This window comes from Cavia porcellus, unplaced genomic scaffold, assembly GCF_034190915.1.
Source record: "Cavia porcellus strain 051 isolate PalLab524CR breed Dunkin Hartley unplaced genomic scaffold, mCavPor4.1 scaffold_21, whole genome shotgun sequence".
NCBI classification, from domain to species: Eukaryota; Metazoa; Chordata; class Mammalia; order Rodentia; family Caviidae; genus Cavia; species Cavia porcellus.
This window is the reverse complement of record NW_026947504.1, coordinates 38,086,695-38,104,565: the sequence shown is the minus strand read 5'-3', so window position 1 is coordinate 38,104,565 and position 17,871 is coordinate 38,086,695. Positions and strand designations below refer to the sequence as shown.

The 17,871-nt window shown below is 39.4% G+C and overlaps 1 non-coding gene across 1 annotated transcript; it reads left to right on the top strand.

Annotated features, from left to right (window-relative positions):
- Positions 1 to 17,439: 17,439 nt before the first annotated feature.
- Positions 17,440 to 17,542, top strand: LOC111753779 (U6 spliceosomal RNA). The gene has a single exon (XR_002788564.1). It is a non-coding gene; the product is annotated as a U6 spliceosomal RNA (small nuclear RNA).
- The last annotated feature ends 329 nt before the right edge of the window (positions 17,543 to 17,871 follow it).

The window sequence follows — 17,871 nt, the reverse complement described above, 5'->3', positions numbered from 1 at the left end:
CTGATGATATCTGACTTAAAAATAGCAAACAGCAGTTTAAAATCTTCCTAGAAGATATAATAAAGGAGGAAAGTGTCCTAAAGATCTTAACTCCACTTAGCAGTTATTCACCAGCCAAGTTTCAGTCTTTTCCTCCAGCATCTCTGAGACTTCAACCACCCCTCCTGCCTATTCCCCTGGGCACCCAGCTTACTCCATTTTTGTAAACCATTGGTCACTGCTTCTTCAGCTGATACTCCTTTCGGACTGTTTCTTGGTCAACTCCAGCTTCAGAGACCCTGTGATTGCTTCTTACCCTGCATTCTGTAACCCTAACATCAAATCCAGTCCATCTATACTTCTAAGCTGGAAGCCCAGCCCCACTTTCCAAGAAGGGGAATGTCATTTTGTCCAGCATCAATGTAAGGTAATTCAAGAAATATGAATATTGTTTCCTTCCATGTAAAAGAGCTGTGCTAGATACAGGCAGGGAAGCAAAGAAAATGGAACTAAATATTCACATCTTTGTGGAGTTAAAGAATCTACTAGAAAAGGCAACTAATTAGGGCCAAGTAATACTAAAGAAGATCAAGCAGGTTAATCTCCATCCTAACTACAAAAGCCTATAAGGTGACCAAAGGAAGGTGAAAAGCATTCCGATAAGTAGTATCTATGTGGAGGACTTTTGTAAAGGAACTGACATTTAATAAACCTTAGAAAAGATCGAAGAGAAGGAAGCTTCAAGAAAGAAAAGGGCACCCACGGGAGTGCACAGATGTGGGATGACCCAGCGTGGCTGAAGAAGAGAGAAACAGGATTCTGGGAAGAGGGTTGAGGGAATGCATGGCTTCCCGGAACACCAGGAAATGGGTCAACGAAGCCAGTCTTCTCTTAACAGAGTACAGTGTGTTCCGACACAGAGTGCTGAGCAAGATTTAAATTGTGACATTTACACTGGGCAAGCTTGTGCTGGAGGGAGCTTATTTCTGAAAGTCACTCCATGAACACTTGCCTAGAACATCTTTTGATCTTCCTGAGCATGGACCATCATGTTCGTTCTTTCTGCTGCAAGACGTCATGAAACTCCCACTTCTTCCAAACCTTAAGTCGGTTCCTGGAAGAGAGGTAGTTACCCTTTGCTAATTAAATATATCAGCCAGCCTGGACCATGTTGTCCAGCTCACCTCCTACCTGAAAACCTCCAGAGCTCTCCCACTCCAGCCTTCTCAGAAACCTTGGCTCATACTTTTGAAACCATGAGCTCTAAACATTGGTTCTGACCGTTCCTGTCCCAGATGGAGAGGACCCCTGGAAGTGGTTTCACACACAGCAGGGCTCACTTCTATCATTTGGCTGGCGACAGAGCTTCCGCACAACTCCAGTACCCAGCCTAGTGAAATGTCAGGCGCATTTTAGGGTAAAAACTTTACATAGTGACAGGAATCCAGACTTCAAGTCACAAACTGCATGACAAAGAGATGGTACCAGTGACAGGTTCATTTATTTTTAATTTGATATTTCCTGAACGTTTGTCAAGTGATGACACTTTCAACCACATGAGACTTTGTGACTTCCCTTGGTGCCTTTCCTACAAAGTCCACATGTCTCACTTAGGTGCTTATGCAGTGATCTCCCCAGGAGGGTGATGCACCCAGCATTCCCACTAAAGGATGAGCATTCTGAAGAGACCTGCCCTAACGTCTGTGTGTTTGTTTCCATACAGGACACTGTGAAGTTTCTGTAATAGCCAGGAAAATTCACTGTGAAAGCTCCACTGATTTTAAAAAGGTTTATAGTGGCTTAAAAATTCTGAATCTTTTGGAAAGGCATTATTATAGGCTGAACTGTATTCTCCTCAAAATTCATATATTAAAGTCCTAACTTCCAGTACCTCCAAATGGAGTTTGGAGGCAGTCTTCAAAGAGATAAATAAAGTGGTTACAGTGTGCTGAAATCCTATTTGACTGTTGTCCTTACAAGAAAATGAAATTAAGAGCCGGGCGTGGTGGCTCACGCCTGTAATCCCAGCACTTGGGAGGCTGAGGCAGGAGGATCATTACGAGTTCAAGACCAGCTTGGGCTACAAAGTGAGCTCAAGGCCAGCTGAACTGCATAGTGAGACCCCGTCTCAAAAAAGACAAAAAAAAAAAAAAATGACATTAAGGGCGCAGACACACAGCAGGAAGACCATGTGACAACAGAGGGAGAAGACAGCCATCTAACAAGCCAGGAAGACATCTTGATCTTGCATTTTCAGCCTCTGAATTTCTGAGGATATAAGTTTCTCTTGTTTACCCCACCTGGTCTGCAGTACTTTGACTGGGAAGTTTGAGTAAACCAAGCAGATACAGAATTGAAATGTGCTCCCGTATCACCCTTAGGGAGGAAAGGCTTTCCTAAGTAAGCAGCATTGGTTAGTGAATTCCCTCTTCATATTCTTATAAATTATTTCCCCAATGTCATATGTACATTTTTCTTCCACCTAATTCACTGATCTGATTATGAGTAGAAGATACTAATGTGAATTAAAAGACTTCCTGAGACTTTTGTGCTGAAGTAGTTTTTAAAAACACAGATTCTAAACACTCTCTTAGGATGTACAAGTCAGGACGGATGCTAAGAGTTTTGTTCTAGATTGCATGATTTTCACTATCTTTTAGGAACCAAAACCTTGAGGGAATTATGACAAAATATACATATAGAAACATGGGAACAACATCACAATTTTAAGGAATTTAAGGAATATTTGTAAAGGCTTATATCTGTTCTTTTTTGTTGTAATTAACTACACAAATTAAACAGTCCATACATTAAATAGGCATTTTATTTTCACTAAATGTTCTTTTATTCTTAAAACACGTTTAGTGTCCAAGCTACAGCGCCTCCTAACCCATGGTCAAGCATTGTGCATACCCATATGCACATGATAAGTCTTCTGAAGGTCACCATGCCAAACTGGGGTGATATATGTGGATGGTCTTATCACACAGTGAGCTTAAAGCCAGACATGCATGACCTATCTGTCCACAAGCCACAGAAACCCAGGTCTGTCAAACACATGCAACTTATCCTGTTTGTTTAAAGCATCGGTCACCACCTGCCCTGAGCAGGTTTTTCCGCGGATCTCCAAACTCCAGGGATCAGCTGCGTGTACACCCTAAAGCAAGCACTTCCTTTTGGTTACGACTTCATTGTTGCTTTCCCTGCACTCCCAAATCCTGTTTATCCATCTCTTCGAGCATTCTCATTCTTCCTCTCCTTTCCCTCACTCCCTCCCACCCTAGGCTCTCACTCTGCATTTTCCCCAAGCTCCCTCATGTCTTCACACTGTTATCTGAACTTCCTCCTGCACCCCAGCAGCCACCAGCGCTCCTCTGAGGACAGACATGCACAAGAAGTGCCTCATTTTCTCACACCGTTCTTAAAAGAGATAGGATACAGTTTGGTACCGCAGGAAAGCCTCCAGAAATGGCAGTTAGTACCATTCTGTCAGCAGAATGATCAGTGTTATTCTTCAGTCCAGGAGTTAGGGGTCCTGGTCCTCTACACTGGCCCCAGTGTTTTCCACACCTTAAGACCCCTGTGCCAGAGAGCCATATGGTACCCGTTTGTATCACCCTGGCTTCCATCCTGGAGCTGCCCATAGGGCCTCTGGCTCTGACAGACTTTGTCTTCTATCTACTGACCTTCAGTTTCCACTTCCCTTCCATTCTGCCCAGTTTAGATTTCACAGCACAGCATCTCTATTCCAGCCTGGCCCAAACCCTTCACTTCCTGTCCATCTTCCTCTTGTTTCTGATGCCCAGACAAGCCCCATCCCTGAATGATAGCGACTTTGTGTTCTCTGTACCAGCACCTGAGCAGATAAGCCCTGGGCCCAGATTGCTAAAGCATACATAAAATTTTTCTGTGCATTTTACAAGATGGATTATTTTGAACTTTTCTCTCTCCATATTATTAAAATCAATAAATACTTATGGAGTATTTATGGAGGATACTTATGGAATACACTTACGATCCAAACTCCAATCGGCACTTACAACATTTGACATGGCCACGGCCTTCCTGAAGCCTGAAGCTTTGACTCCAGGTCAGTATAATTGAGACGTTTCAGTGTTTTATGCTGTTGAAGAGTTTTAGCAGGAGAATTAATCTATCTTTTAAAGGTCCAATAGCGATTAATGTTGATTGATTTTAATGTGGAATTTTGACCTTTGAAAATGAAATTCTTTAAGCAATGGAGGTTAAGTTGACACAGACTCAGTAATAAAGTGAGAAAGGAACATTGGACTTCAAACATTTTTTTTAACTTCTGTTTAACTTTTTTTCTATCAGTAGCATCTTCTGAGCTGGGGTATTGAGTTGCCTCACTGCAGATTCTAATCCAAATGAATACAATTATCTAAGAAATTGGAATGATTTACTGGATACAGAGCCAGCTCCCTCACTTCAGGCTGGGTTATAAAACCTGGCCTCCGCTTGTAGCCTGCCGACTTGCACGGTAGGTTTCAAAATGAAGACTTCAACCCTGCACTTGCCTGAGTTTCCTTCCAGTCAGTCATCTTCTGACAAATTTCAGACTCGCATCCAAAATCACATAAGCAAATTTATTACAAAAATCTATCAATCGGGAGTGTGTTCCAGAGAATACTGATTGATACACATAGCCAAAGGCTTGTTACATTTATAACTAATCTTTCACTTTCCAGGGAGTATTGTGTACTTTTTGAAGTCACAGGCAACACAATCCATCATTTAAAATTTTGTTTTAATTGTATTTAGAAAGTAGTAAAAATATAATAGAACAAGACAAAACAAAGCCAATCGAGACAATGCAGTGAAACTTCACAGCAGGATACCGGTATAACAGTAATAGGTACCACAGTATATCTTGTTATCTTCATAATAGTTGTCCAGTCAATTAGGTATAGCGAAATCAAACCAGAAAACAGAACATTATAAAACCAATTGAGAGTATTGAATAGAGCAAAAGAAACATATAACCAAACAAAACAAGTGAAAACAACCTTTGCCTTCAAACAGAAGCTAGAAAATCCCCCATATTTGCCATATTATATATAGTCATCCTCCCAAGAGATGCTGAGACCTCTGTCCCCAGTTGCCATGGGGGTGGAGGGTTTGATTCTCAGCCTGCGCCCTGGTAGCTCATGGGAGCCCCTGTTCTCCTTCTGGCCCTCACCAGGCGCGCTTACCAAGAGGGCAGAAGAATAAACTGCCTAAGTCCCACCATGGCCACAATCCATCATTTTTTGACCTAAACCTAAACTTCTTTGAGAATTTAGGAGGACCTAAATCCTCAACTGCTTTCAAGCAATAAAATCAAATCTGTTTTTACAGAATTCTCTTTTTCTAAAGTAATAAAACCTGGGGAAAAGCTCACAAAATAATATAAACTTTAAAATATCAAACACAAAATTTATAAATACTTGATGGTTCTTTCAGTTTTGACTGTTTTAAAACTTTATTTCTGTGAACCCAATTCTGATTTTTTTTAACTAGTCAAAGACAACAGAGGAAACAAAGCCATGGTCAAGTTTCTTTGAGGTGGAAAACAAGAAGGATGGGTTTTCTTTCTCTTTTTCTTCAGTACTAGAGATTGAACCCAGGGTCTTGACTCTGAGTCATATCCGTATCCCTTGTCCACTTGTTTGTTAAAATATATTTGAAAACCGAATTTTGCTAAGATGTCCCACTCTTGTGATACTCCTGCCTCAGCCTCGCAATAAATTCTCTTTTTTATTACGAATGTATATCTCGTTAGTAAAGATTCTGAAAAATAGAAATACTTATAATATGCAAATAAAACAATTGCAAAATTCATATAACAGATGAAATTTAAGAAAAGGTGAAAAATATTAAGAAACTGAAGACTCAGAAATATATAAGTATAAATCGATTTCCCAAAACACACACACACACACACACACACACACACACACACACACACACACACCTTTGTGCAAGCAGAAAGAGGGATAAGAGTGACCAGTAATAGAATTAACTTTGGAAACAAAAGACTCAACTTCCTGGGGAAGCTGTGCAAAGGTTCTGAACATTACTAATGGGAGATGGCACCTTCTTAAAAGGTCAGGCTGTCTGTAGCAGCCCAGTGGACCATACCGTGGTCAGCCCATTAGTCCCATTAGGTGAGACTCTCCAAATAAAATTGAAGGATGAAGTTGGAAGTAACTGAACAAAAAATAAAGATTTAGGAATAAACTGAGTCTCAGAGAAACTGGATAAAAAGTGACTCAGTTCTTACAGTGACTCATTTTAAACAAGTAGGAATCCATAAGTTACACTGAAATGTGTTGAACCTGCAAACATGGCAACAAATGATGAGAAAGACATTCAGAAACATGTTTAAACTCTGGGACACTTTATCAGTCAAACGCTAACCAAGAAAAGAACACTTTCTGGATTAAAAGAGACCTTTCATCTAATCATATAAAGGCTTTATGAGTTCTGCAGAAGAAAGGTATGCAGAAAATTTAGCTTATTTTTAACATTTTTATTGAAAAGCTATTTCTTCCCTCTTGGGTTGAGTTCTTTGATGCGACTTCAGTAGCTGACTCTGAATGCAGGCTTCAAAGTGGTTTAGAAAATCATACAGTGTTGAGAACCTATGCTTTCTTCAGGAAATCTTTGAAAATAACTGATCAGAAGCTTAAAAAGGTTCTTCTGAGTTCTTGTGAGATATGGCATTCTGAGAAAATGGCACATTTTCCTGTGATTACACACTCTTGGATTCGGAAATGTTAGGTAGCGATATAAATCAAAAGAAACAAAATATAGTCATTTTAACTCATCGTTGACAAAAGACAGAGGTAGACTCAAGTCTCCACTCAGGGTAAGTGGTGGAACTGGATATACCAATCACTCACTCGTTCATGCGGTAAATGAATTAATACCAATATCAGAGCTATCACTTGGTCATCAGGAAAGGAAAGCACTGCACCTGCCACTGTGGGAACTTTTCAAGGAGGTACCAGATGCCAGGAGAAAAATATGAGTTAAAAAGGAAATAACTATAACAAAACTTTCTTGAAACCAACCTAAACTAGTCTTTGCCCTATCAGTGGGCACCATCAGAACCTTAGGAAAGATGTCTCCAGGGTATCTCAGAAATCAGCGAGATTCACAGGCTCAAGTATGCAAAAGATAGCACACATTAGTGTTATAGCTTGGATCAAGAATATCCCCTAAAAGCTCTGTACTCAGAAAAAAGTTTTATGAAGATGACCAGATGATGAAGGAGCTGCCACATTGGTGGATTCATTCACCTGTGAGTTCAGTGGCCAAGTGTGCTTTGGAAGGTGGGAACTGATTGGAGGAGGTAGTCACTGGAGACATGTCCGGAAGGCTATATCTCCCTCTGTGGCTCCTCTATTTTCTCTTTGCTTCCAGATCACTATGATATGAGTAGCTTCTAATTGGCTATGACCCTCTGCCATGGTATCATGCCTTATAGCCAGTAAGCTATGAACTGAAAACATGAGACCTCTCCTTCTTGAAATTATGGGGGTTGAATATTGTCTCCCAGCTATTACAAGACCGATTTTGGTATCAGAAATAGGGTTGTTGCTAACTGATCATATGCTATAGAAGCCTCTGGAACTGATTTTCTGGAGGAGTTTAGAAAGATTTGGAGATACTGGCTGGAGAAGCATCCCTAGAATGCTCTAAGTTGAAATTAATGTGAAATTCTGCTCAGAGTTCAGAAAACTAAAATTCTGATAGACCTACACGTGATAAAGGCCAGGCTCATGAGGTTTCAGTTAGGAATAAATACATTTACAGCTACACTTGACATTATGTGTATTATGCTCTGTTGGGAAACTTGTGTCATTTTTCTCATGTCCTGAGACTTTGCAGGAAACTAAGATTAAGGATGGTGAACTATGTGATCTGACAGAAAACTTCAAGGCAGGCCAGTATTCAGGCTGTGGCATGAGTATGTTTCCCAGCTTTTAGCAATACACACTGAGAGAACAGGATCAAAAAGCCTATTTAAAAGCCTATTTTCAGTTTTGCCAGAATAAAAGCTCCTGAAAAGTCTGGGCATGTAAAGTTGGAGCAGTGGTTAAATGTGGTTTCTGAAAAGATAAGCTTTTAAAAAGCCAAATACTTTACATCAGAACCTTAGGAAAGATGTCTCCAGGTATTTCAGAAATCAGCAAGATTCACAGGCTCAAGTATGCAAAAGTGAGATACTTTTCTTAGAGAAGACAGCCTGAGGGCCCCGCTCTAAAAGGGCTCCCTAGGGTTGATTCACTGGCATTTGGTTCATAGTGCTCAGTCATTCAAACACCTGGAGACTTCTGCAGCCATGATTCAAGGAGTCCCAGCTATTGCTCAAGTTGCCAGTTGACCTCAGTGTCATGCACAGGGTGCTAGTTTTATAGGCATAGAGAATGCAAGAGTTGCGAGACCAGTTAGGCTTCCATCCAGACTTCAGAAGGCGGCCTTGGAAACTGGGCAGTGTGCCCACTGATAGGGCAATGCATGAAAGTGAAGGAAAAGTGAAATACAGACTCCAAGAAAATAGAAAAGATGGAACATAGAACACTCACTGAAGTAGGCAGTAGGCAGTGAGCAAAACCAGCCCAAGAGAGAGACTCTATGGCTAAAGCAGACAGAGTCAGGGATGGGGCAGGGCCACCCAAGACATTTGCTATTCACATCTTGCTACCTCTTGTTCCAGTTCTCGACATAAAGCTATTGGATTTAATGTTTGCCTTCTTAGATTTAAATACTACTTGAGTCTTCCTGGTTTCCATCCCCATTCCTACATTTTGAAATATGAATGCTTATGCTGCACCACTGTATGTCAGTGTATGTATTTAACTTTCTTTTTTATTTTTATAGTTTTTATTTGTTCATTTATCTGTATCAGAGATTTTAGATTTAAACTTTTCTAGCAATAGTATTAAAATTTTGTTGACTCGTACATATAATCAAGATGAAGGGCCTTCTAACCAATGATTTATGTCTGTATGAGTAGAGAGACTTGGAGACAAAGACACTCAAGGATGTATATGTGAACATGCAGGTTAAAAACTACAGTATAATGGAGCTAAAATCCCGGAATGTCAAAGAAGTTTAGCAACTGCTAGAAGGTGGAAGAGACAGGAATGAGTATTCTTTCCCTTAAATATTTGAAGGAAAGAAGGTCCTACTGACCCCTTGAGTTTAGATTTCTTGGACTGCTGAAATATGAGACAATACCATCTTACTGTTTCAAACCACTGAGGGCAGCCATGCAGAAGGGGAAGAGAATCAAGAAACCAAACCACACCTTCCTGTGAGCCAGAGGCAGAAATGAGGAACAGGAAGAGAATCGAGAAGCCAAGCCATACCTTCCTGTGAACTAGCTAGTGTGCAGGCTAGGAGACAAATGAGGAACACAGACACACATGAAATGCATGCATGCACACACAAATATGCACACACACACGACATGCATGCATGCACACACATGCACGCACACACACACACCCCAAAAGCAACTGTCTAATTTGGAGGAACTCAGACTGAGATGACAGCAACTGAAGTGAAAAAAAAAATAATGTTTGTATTGTTTGGCTGACTTTGCAGGCCTAAGGCTGGTAGTCTGAGCATCTATTTGGAGAATAACAATATGCAGTATTGCAACTGTGGGGAATTTCCTTCTGTCCTATTTTTGAAGCCCAATGTTTTGTTCCATTTTATTGTTTTGTTTTATTCCTGTATCTAGTAACCTGAGCTATTTTGAAGATAAGAATATGCAATATAAACCCTTTGTTAAATTCCTATTATCTTGTTTTGATAAACATATGTCACTATTGTTTTTTGTTGTTGCTGTTGTTGCTTTGCTTTGTTGTTGTTGCTTGGTTTATTTGCTTATTTATTCTTGTTTTTTTCTCTTTAAAATAAAAAAAAAATGAAAATTTTTTTCAAGTCTTAGAGATGGACTAAATATATTTTGCATAATGAGGTGCACATGCGTCTCTGAGGCACCAGGGTCAGACTATAATGATTTGCATTTTAAATGTCCCCATAAATGTTCATGTACTGAAAGGCAATCATTATAGATCATGAGGGCAAAATACTTGTTGGTGGATTCACCCACTGGTTGGAATGTTCTTGGGGAGTGGGGTCTAGTTGGGGGGAGGCAGGTTCCTGGGCATGACCTGGGCATCTCCTTCTGTGGCTCTACTTCTCTCTTTTTCTCTTTGCCTCCTGGCCACTATGATATGAGCACCTTTGCCACTGCTGTGCCCTTCAGGCATGGTGCCCTGCCTCGGAACCAGAGGATTATGGACTGAAAATGAGAACCTGTCCTCCTTTCAGCTGTGGGTGTCAGATATTATATCCCAGTCATGAGAAAGTAACAAAGACAATAACCAATATGCACTATCCCAAAACAAGAACAAAATTAGATAGCCCTTGGATGTGATTTTTCACTGGAGTTTTGTGTGTTGAAATATTGGTCTCCAACCGTGGGACTGTTAGGAGGTGAGGGGATCTGTAAAAACTGGAGACTACTGCCACCTGAGGTCATTGAGTGGTTTGCCCCCAGAAGGAATTGAAGTAGCTCTCATGGAACCCTAAATGAATTCTCCTGAGAAAGTTTTTATAAAAAGGTGAGCAAACCCTTTGAATGACTCTCTAGCTTCCTGTTCACTATGTGATTCTTGATCTCACAAGCATTCTCACAGGAGGTGCCTCACACAGAGGGCCCCTTGCCTGGCTGTTGCCACGCTGTTTGGACTTTCAGCTTCCAGAACTGTGAGGAATAAATTGTGTTGTTTATAAGTTGCCCACCCTAAACTTGGTATAGTAAACTAAAATTAAGACAAACTTGTGCCTACCTTTAGAGAAAAACAGAGGTCAGTAGAAACAACCTTCTTGACTATGTCTTTGCATGACCTGTACCAATTCTGCCGGGCTTCCTCTGCAAGCCTTCCTAGTCTTGTTTCCTGGAACCCGGGTCACCTCTAGAACACACCCTATCAGTCATCACGTTTCTTTCCCCCTTGTATTTTAAGTCTCTAGTTTTTCCTTCCTTCTTGCTTACAAGTAGAATAAATGCTGCCATTATCTTAAAAATACCATGCTCCTGAATAATTGCAATATACAAAAATGGACTAAGCACTTTAGAAAGCGATGCTTGATTTGAAGAACAAATAGTATAAAAATTTAAATATTAAATGCAAGGACATATAAAGATTGAAAGTAAAAGGACAGAAAAAGGTATTTCTCCTAAACTCTAAGCAACAGACAGTGAATGCCATAAAAAGAAAATTTTACAATAAGAAATACTACTAGATATAAAGAAGACTGTTTCATAGCAATAAAAACTTCAACTAGTTAAGAATATACAAAATATTGTCAATTTGTACATGCTTAAATATATGCTTCAAAATTTGTATATTCTTCTGAATACTGACAGCAAAAATAAACAAGAATAAGTATATTAGGGTCTGTGCTTAGATCCCCCCATCTCCCAAAAGAGTGTGCAGCAAAGACCCAAATGAATGAGACAGTGGTATGATTTTTAGGGTACTGGGGGGACCAAAACCCTCTGCAGAGGGAGTTCTTAACTCTGGTGGCTGAGACAGACAATGTCTCTGGGCGGCCTGTATTTATTTAGTATTCAAACAAGGGAGGGATTAGAGTAGAAAATGCAGGAACCCTGAGAAGGACCTTGGCAGGGGTTCAAAGACCCCTCCAAGCAATAGACAACGCTGATTAAGGAGAACTATCCTAGGAGGAAGTCTCCAATTGTCCTCAGCTGTGGCCTGTCTTGCCCTCGACCCCCAGGCGCCTCCGCGTTTTCAGTTCAGCTGTGCCTGGGCCTTGCCAGAGCCCTGCATGTGTATTCAGCTTCAACTGGTCTAACAAAAATACATATAGATATCAATAATATACTGTGGGTTTTAATACAATTCCATCTGCAATTTACAGAGCTAGCAGGCAGTGGTCCACACAGAAATAGGAAGATTAGTAGATCATTTGGTCAATGAGAGCTAGTAGACAAATCAAAATTGGGCTGCCAATTGAATATTGAAATAAATGCATGACAACTATTCCTAGAGGTTTGCTCAGCTGAGCTAAGTACACACAGCGCTCCAGAACATTTACAAGAATGCTTATGGAAGAATTATACTTAAATGTCAAAAACGGGAGACAAACTAGTGATATCGTAGAAAATAGAGTATATGATTTATGAGTTTTTAAAAAATTGTTTTAACTCTGCTTCCCTTGAAGTTATCAAACTTTTGTTTTTCTACCTTCCAATTTTAAGTAAAAATATTGTTTAAAAGGAGTATTATCTCCATTTCCTCACTTGCATTTCACTCTTCAATCCGTAGCAATATTTTCAGCACCCGTCTTCCCAAAGAAGTGTTCTGATTGGTGCATCAGTTACAATGTCCTGTTGTTTTAGGTGTTTTTTTTTTTTTTAATTCTTATTCTTGTTGGCCTCTTGGCATCTCTGACACTGAACTTGAAAGCTGAAAAATATTTATATTTTTTGTTCTTAATTTCCTTTTTAATGGTACCTAGTTTAACATTTTATTGTGTGTATTTCAGATGTAAGTTCTTCATTTATCTTGTATTAGTCTATATTGATTATATACTATAATGATTTCATATGGTACTGTTATTAATGTATATAATGGGTTATTTTCTTTTTTTACTTTGTCTTTAAGTCTCTTTCTGTTACCAAAACTTATTTTTCATTGTCTTCCATGGCAAGTCCATGACATCTTTGTGCCCCTCATTGGTTCCATGCCACTACCCATCTGGCAACGTAAGTTTGAATTGGAGGTGAGTTAGGACCAGTGGAGGGGGCATTTTTGCCCAGTGAGCAACAGAGAATAGAAAAAACTCTACAAAAGGTGTTGTTCCCTCCTTCTTCCCCAAGCAACTGTTCCTGAACTGAGTTTCCATCTGTCTCCTCTGGGGATGCCCTGCACATTGAAGCAGGCATCATGTTTCACGGTCATTTCTGGCCAGCTCAGTAACAGATGACTGTGTCCTTGCTTCTTCTCTTCCCCTACCTCATTTTCCTAGTTCTTTCATGTTGCTGCCCCTCAACAAAACTTTAGTATTTAAATTTTGACTTAGACTCTGCTTTCTAGAGAAAATACTCATCAAGAAAAGGAAAAGGATAAAACCTTTTAATTCTCTACTGAAGGCCAGGGGTTTTGATAAGTGACTTACATGTGTTATGTCTTTTACTCCCCATAGGAAACTGTGAAATAGTATTCTATTTCCCCCACATAGTTGAGTTTAGTGAGGTTTAAAGGACACACAAACAGGGACAGAGCTAAGATGTTCATGCCAGTGAGTCTTGCTTCAAAGCCAGTATTCTTGCCATTGTCCCTAATATATCATTGGGCCTTAGGAATTCCATCAGATTTCAGTCTGCTAGACTTCTCAGACAATTCAGTGAAGAACATTTTATATATCTAAGCAGAGCACAGTTAGAAAGTCCAGTGGCAGAGCAAGCAATAAGTTAAAGCAGATGGTTAAACTGCTATTATTATTTAACCTTTAGATATTAATCTACGTATTCATCACTGAGTGGAATTACATTGAGGAGCCAACCAGATGCCCCAAAAGTTACTTTTACAAACTAGCACTTGAAGGGTTTGGAAGAGACACAGAAGTCCAAGAAGGTGGAAACCACCTCACCCAAACCTACTTCAGTGCTCCTTACGTCTGAACTCACTTGGCAACTTCTGCTCATCTGTGCCATCTTGATCAGCCTGTTCTCCTCACAAAGTTCTTTGGGAACAAGACGTGCGTGGTTTTAGTTAGACAATTAATTTTGAAATGAAGTAGAGGGATCCTGACTGCCAGAGACTGAAATGAGGAGAATTTCCTTGTCCTGCACAGAGTGTAGCTGGCAGGATTTTCTGTGTGTCCAAAGCCTTGGGCCAGGATCCTACTTTGGAAAATTAGAAAAAGACCGACTTTGGACCCTGTCATTCTATTCACTTAGTTCTTGGTAATGTGGTGAAAATCTTCATTCTGTGTCCTCCTTGTGGGACAAGGGGGATTTCTTTTTGTGCAATTAAAAATATAGACTGAAGATCTAATCATATTCCTACCGTCTAATAAAGCAGTGAAAGATTAGCTTCTTGAGGATGATTATTGACCCATAAATGCATAATTATAAAAACAGATAAATGATATATGTATTGAGAAAGCCTTACTACCCCCTACCTGTTATAAAAACTTATTTTTGAGCCTGATAAACATCTCAGAAGATCTGCCAGTGCCATCTGATGGATTGATCTCTGAGCATCTCCAGCAAAAGCTATGTTCTCAAAGAAGGATTTTCTTCTCTGGATTTTTCTGTGTGTTGTTTACTTGCAGAATTTCAGTGTTCAAACTCCCTCCCAAAAATCAACACTTCACAATATCTTGAGACATGGAATCCACCTGCCCTCTACCTCACCTTCTGACAAAGATCTTTTTGAAGAGTTAATAAAAATCAACACATCTCAAATTTTACTAGCGATCACCTGGGGTTCTTGTTGAAACAAACCTTCTGCTTCCGTGGGCTTGGGAAGGACCTGATACTCTGCAGGTCTCCCAAGCTCCAAGGACAGGCCAATGCTACTGCCCCACAGACCACACTTAGAGTAGCAAAGTATGGTCCTTTGAATGTTTTGAAAATTATTTCAAGCTTCAGAACATTTGTCTCAAGCAAATGTCTTACTGTTACCTCCAATTTGTTCCTAGAGCCATTTCAGAAATAAACAACCAGATGGGTTTCAAGTTAGAAACAATGTTTTCTGCTGTCCTCCTGGGCTTCATTGTTTTTTTCAGTCAAGCACACACGCAAAACGCTAATGGCATCTTCTCAAAATTACACACAAAAATGGATTTCACTAGCATTACTTGACTAGATCTGCTTGACTCTCAGACCACCAGACTCATTTTATTTGGTCTCAAATTGGTTATTTTCTACTAGGCACTTTTAATTATTATACAACATAACAACATTTAAATGGCAAAGCACATAAACAGAGCAGTTTACTTGTATATTTAAATTCTGTATTTGATTGAACAGAAGTAATACTTGTTATTCTGCCTGGGTTCCAGAGTTTTCATTTTCTGCTTGGAGAATTCAGTCATTTTAATGTCCAAAGAAATTATTGTACAAAATGCAGCTAGTCCATAACATGTTTAACCATCTAGAACAGATGGAAGAAAAGGATATTATTTTGGATGCTTTAAAAATGCTTAGCATGCATTTCCTCCTATGCAAGAAGCATAGCTATACATTATCTTATGTAGAAAAGATCTTACTTGGAGAAAATATAAAATTATGTTATATACAAACTATACCAATTCTTGAACTTATCTCTTATGTTCATTTCTAAATATTAGTTACCTATATCAGATCTTTACCATCTATGTTTTATGAGTATTGTCCTATTAGGAATACCATTTTAGATGCTATCTATTATGCCTACTTGTATATCCAAAAAAATAGTGTCAGAAGAATCTCCTTAACTTACGGATATTAAGGCATTAGGAACTATTTATTATTTCAAGGCATTTCTTGAAATTCATAGTTCTGGAGAGTGATATGAACAACCAAAGGAATAAGAAGTCCTACCCACAGATCAATTTTCTCCAAGAAAGAACCAGAAACTAGAAAGTAGGAAGATGACTCCTGCATACCGAATATTTGAAAGAATATCCACATTGTCAGATAAGAAAGCTGAGAGACACACGTCTACCCCATGTTGAGCGCAGCTCTTTAATATCAGGAAGGAGTTTACAACTCCAGCTACTTCCTAAGGAGTGAAATGTCTGTAACACATACAAAATGCCCTATCTGTTCAACTCCTGCCTGAAGATTTGAAATTACTTTGCTAGGGGAGCATCAAGGATGCAACACTGCAGAACTTCTCTGAAGTACAAAGATGTGGTTTTGACACAAGTGCTCCCAGCATCTGCAGCCTTCAAACACACTGCTTCCCGCTTCCAGCTGGATGGGGCTGGGCTGCCCGCTTCCAGCAACCCCTTGAGATTCTGGCTTCTAACTTGCCTGTATCTTGGTGCCTAAAGGAGAGAAAAAAATAACTTGAAAAGTAGGACTCCATATTTTCTTTCCCAGTTTCTTTCAACAATAAAAAGAGGCCTCCAGATTCTCTCTGGAAGGAGTTTGTGAAACCTCTGTAAGCCTGAATGTTAAGATGGACACTCATAGCACCTTCTTTCAGGGCTTTCTACAACAGTAAATCCAGGTCTTCAGCCCCTCCCCAGAAGGAATTTGTGTGTGCATCAGGTCCCTCCACTTTTACACCTTCCTCTTCAGGGACTGACTTCTGAACCTCCAGGCTCTGAAACTTGCTGGCCCTCCGCATTCCTAAGTCTTCTTGGATCACAAATAACACAAAGAAGCTGTTTAAATGTTCACATTCAGCAGCTATCTCCACAGGCACAGAGGACACACCTGAAGAAGGTATCTGTCACACATCCTCTACTTGGTGTAGGACAGAATAAATGTGAGATAAATTCTGGGTCTCAGCTTTTCATAAGAAAAAAAAAAAGGAAGTAAGACATATATCTAACAGCCCAAAATTTCAAATGCATCCCAAAGACCAACTTCTGCATCACCTGTTTCAGGTACCAACTTCCTAATCTCCTTGGGTCCATGAAGAACAAAGACAGTATGTTGGACAACAAACATACTTGAGGGAGATCTAGTATCTCTGATCGGACTGACTGGTGAGGCCCAGCTCCTGTAAGAGGCTAGTTAACAGAACAGGGAAAAGTGATTTTCTTATGAACTGTACAAAAAAAGGAAACAGATTCAAGGAAAATGGAGAAACAGGGGACTATATTCTAAATAAAAGAAAAACTAACTCTCCAGAATCTAACCCTGCTGAAACAGAGCACAGTCATAAAGACAATGAGGTCAGCAGAGCAGTGCTTAAACTATTTCAATAATCAGACAATATTTTTAAAAATTCCAAACAAATCATATAACTGAAGAGTATAATAAATGAACTGAAGAGTATAATTTAGACATGGTTATACATACCTATAATCCCAGAACTCAGAGAGGTTAAGGCAGAAGAATTGCAAATTTTAGACCAGCCTGAACTGCTTTGTGAGTTTGAGGCTAGTGTGCAATATTATAAGACCCTATCTCAATAATAAAACAGAATAAAGGAACTAAAAACAATCAATGAAGGGTTTAACAGCAGTCTAGAGAAGACAGGAGTAGTAAACTTGAGCATAGGTTATAGGAACTCAGCCAATCTGAAGAACAAAAAAATTAAAAGTATGACACACAGTAAAGATATCTTAAAGAATGCATAGGACACCATCAAGCACAATAATATGTTCATGCTACTGAAAGAGAGAAAAAGAAAAAGGAACAAAAGCCACATCCAAAGAAACGAGAGGAAAATTTTCAAGTATTCACTTCTGTAGCGTATATACTAAAATTGGAATGATACAGAGAATATTAGCATGTCATTTGCATAAGAATGACATGTAAATTTGCAAAATATTCCATATTTTTATCATACCTAAGTGTTGTAAAATTGAACTTGTGGATGCTGTTCTCAATTGAAGGCATTCTTTGGTAAAACATAGGGACAGAGCTAAAATCACTTAAATAACAAAAGCAGTACTAGCACTGGTCATACAAAACTGAAAATTACTCATGAGGAGGTAACACCCTATTAAAAATCACCAAGTAAGCCACAGAATCTTCTCACTTTTCTGATCTCCAACCTGCAATAAGCCACCCCCCACATATACCCAAAAAGAGGAGTCCATATGTAGAATATATATGTATCACAGAGAGAGAGATCTAAGTAAGAGAATGGAGAGGTAAAGAAATAGAAG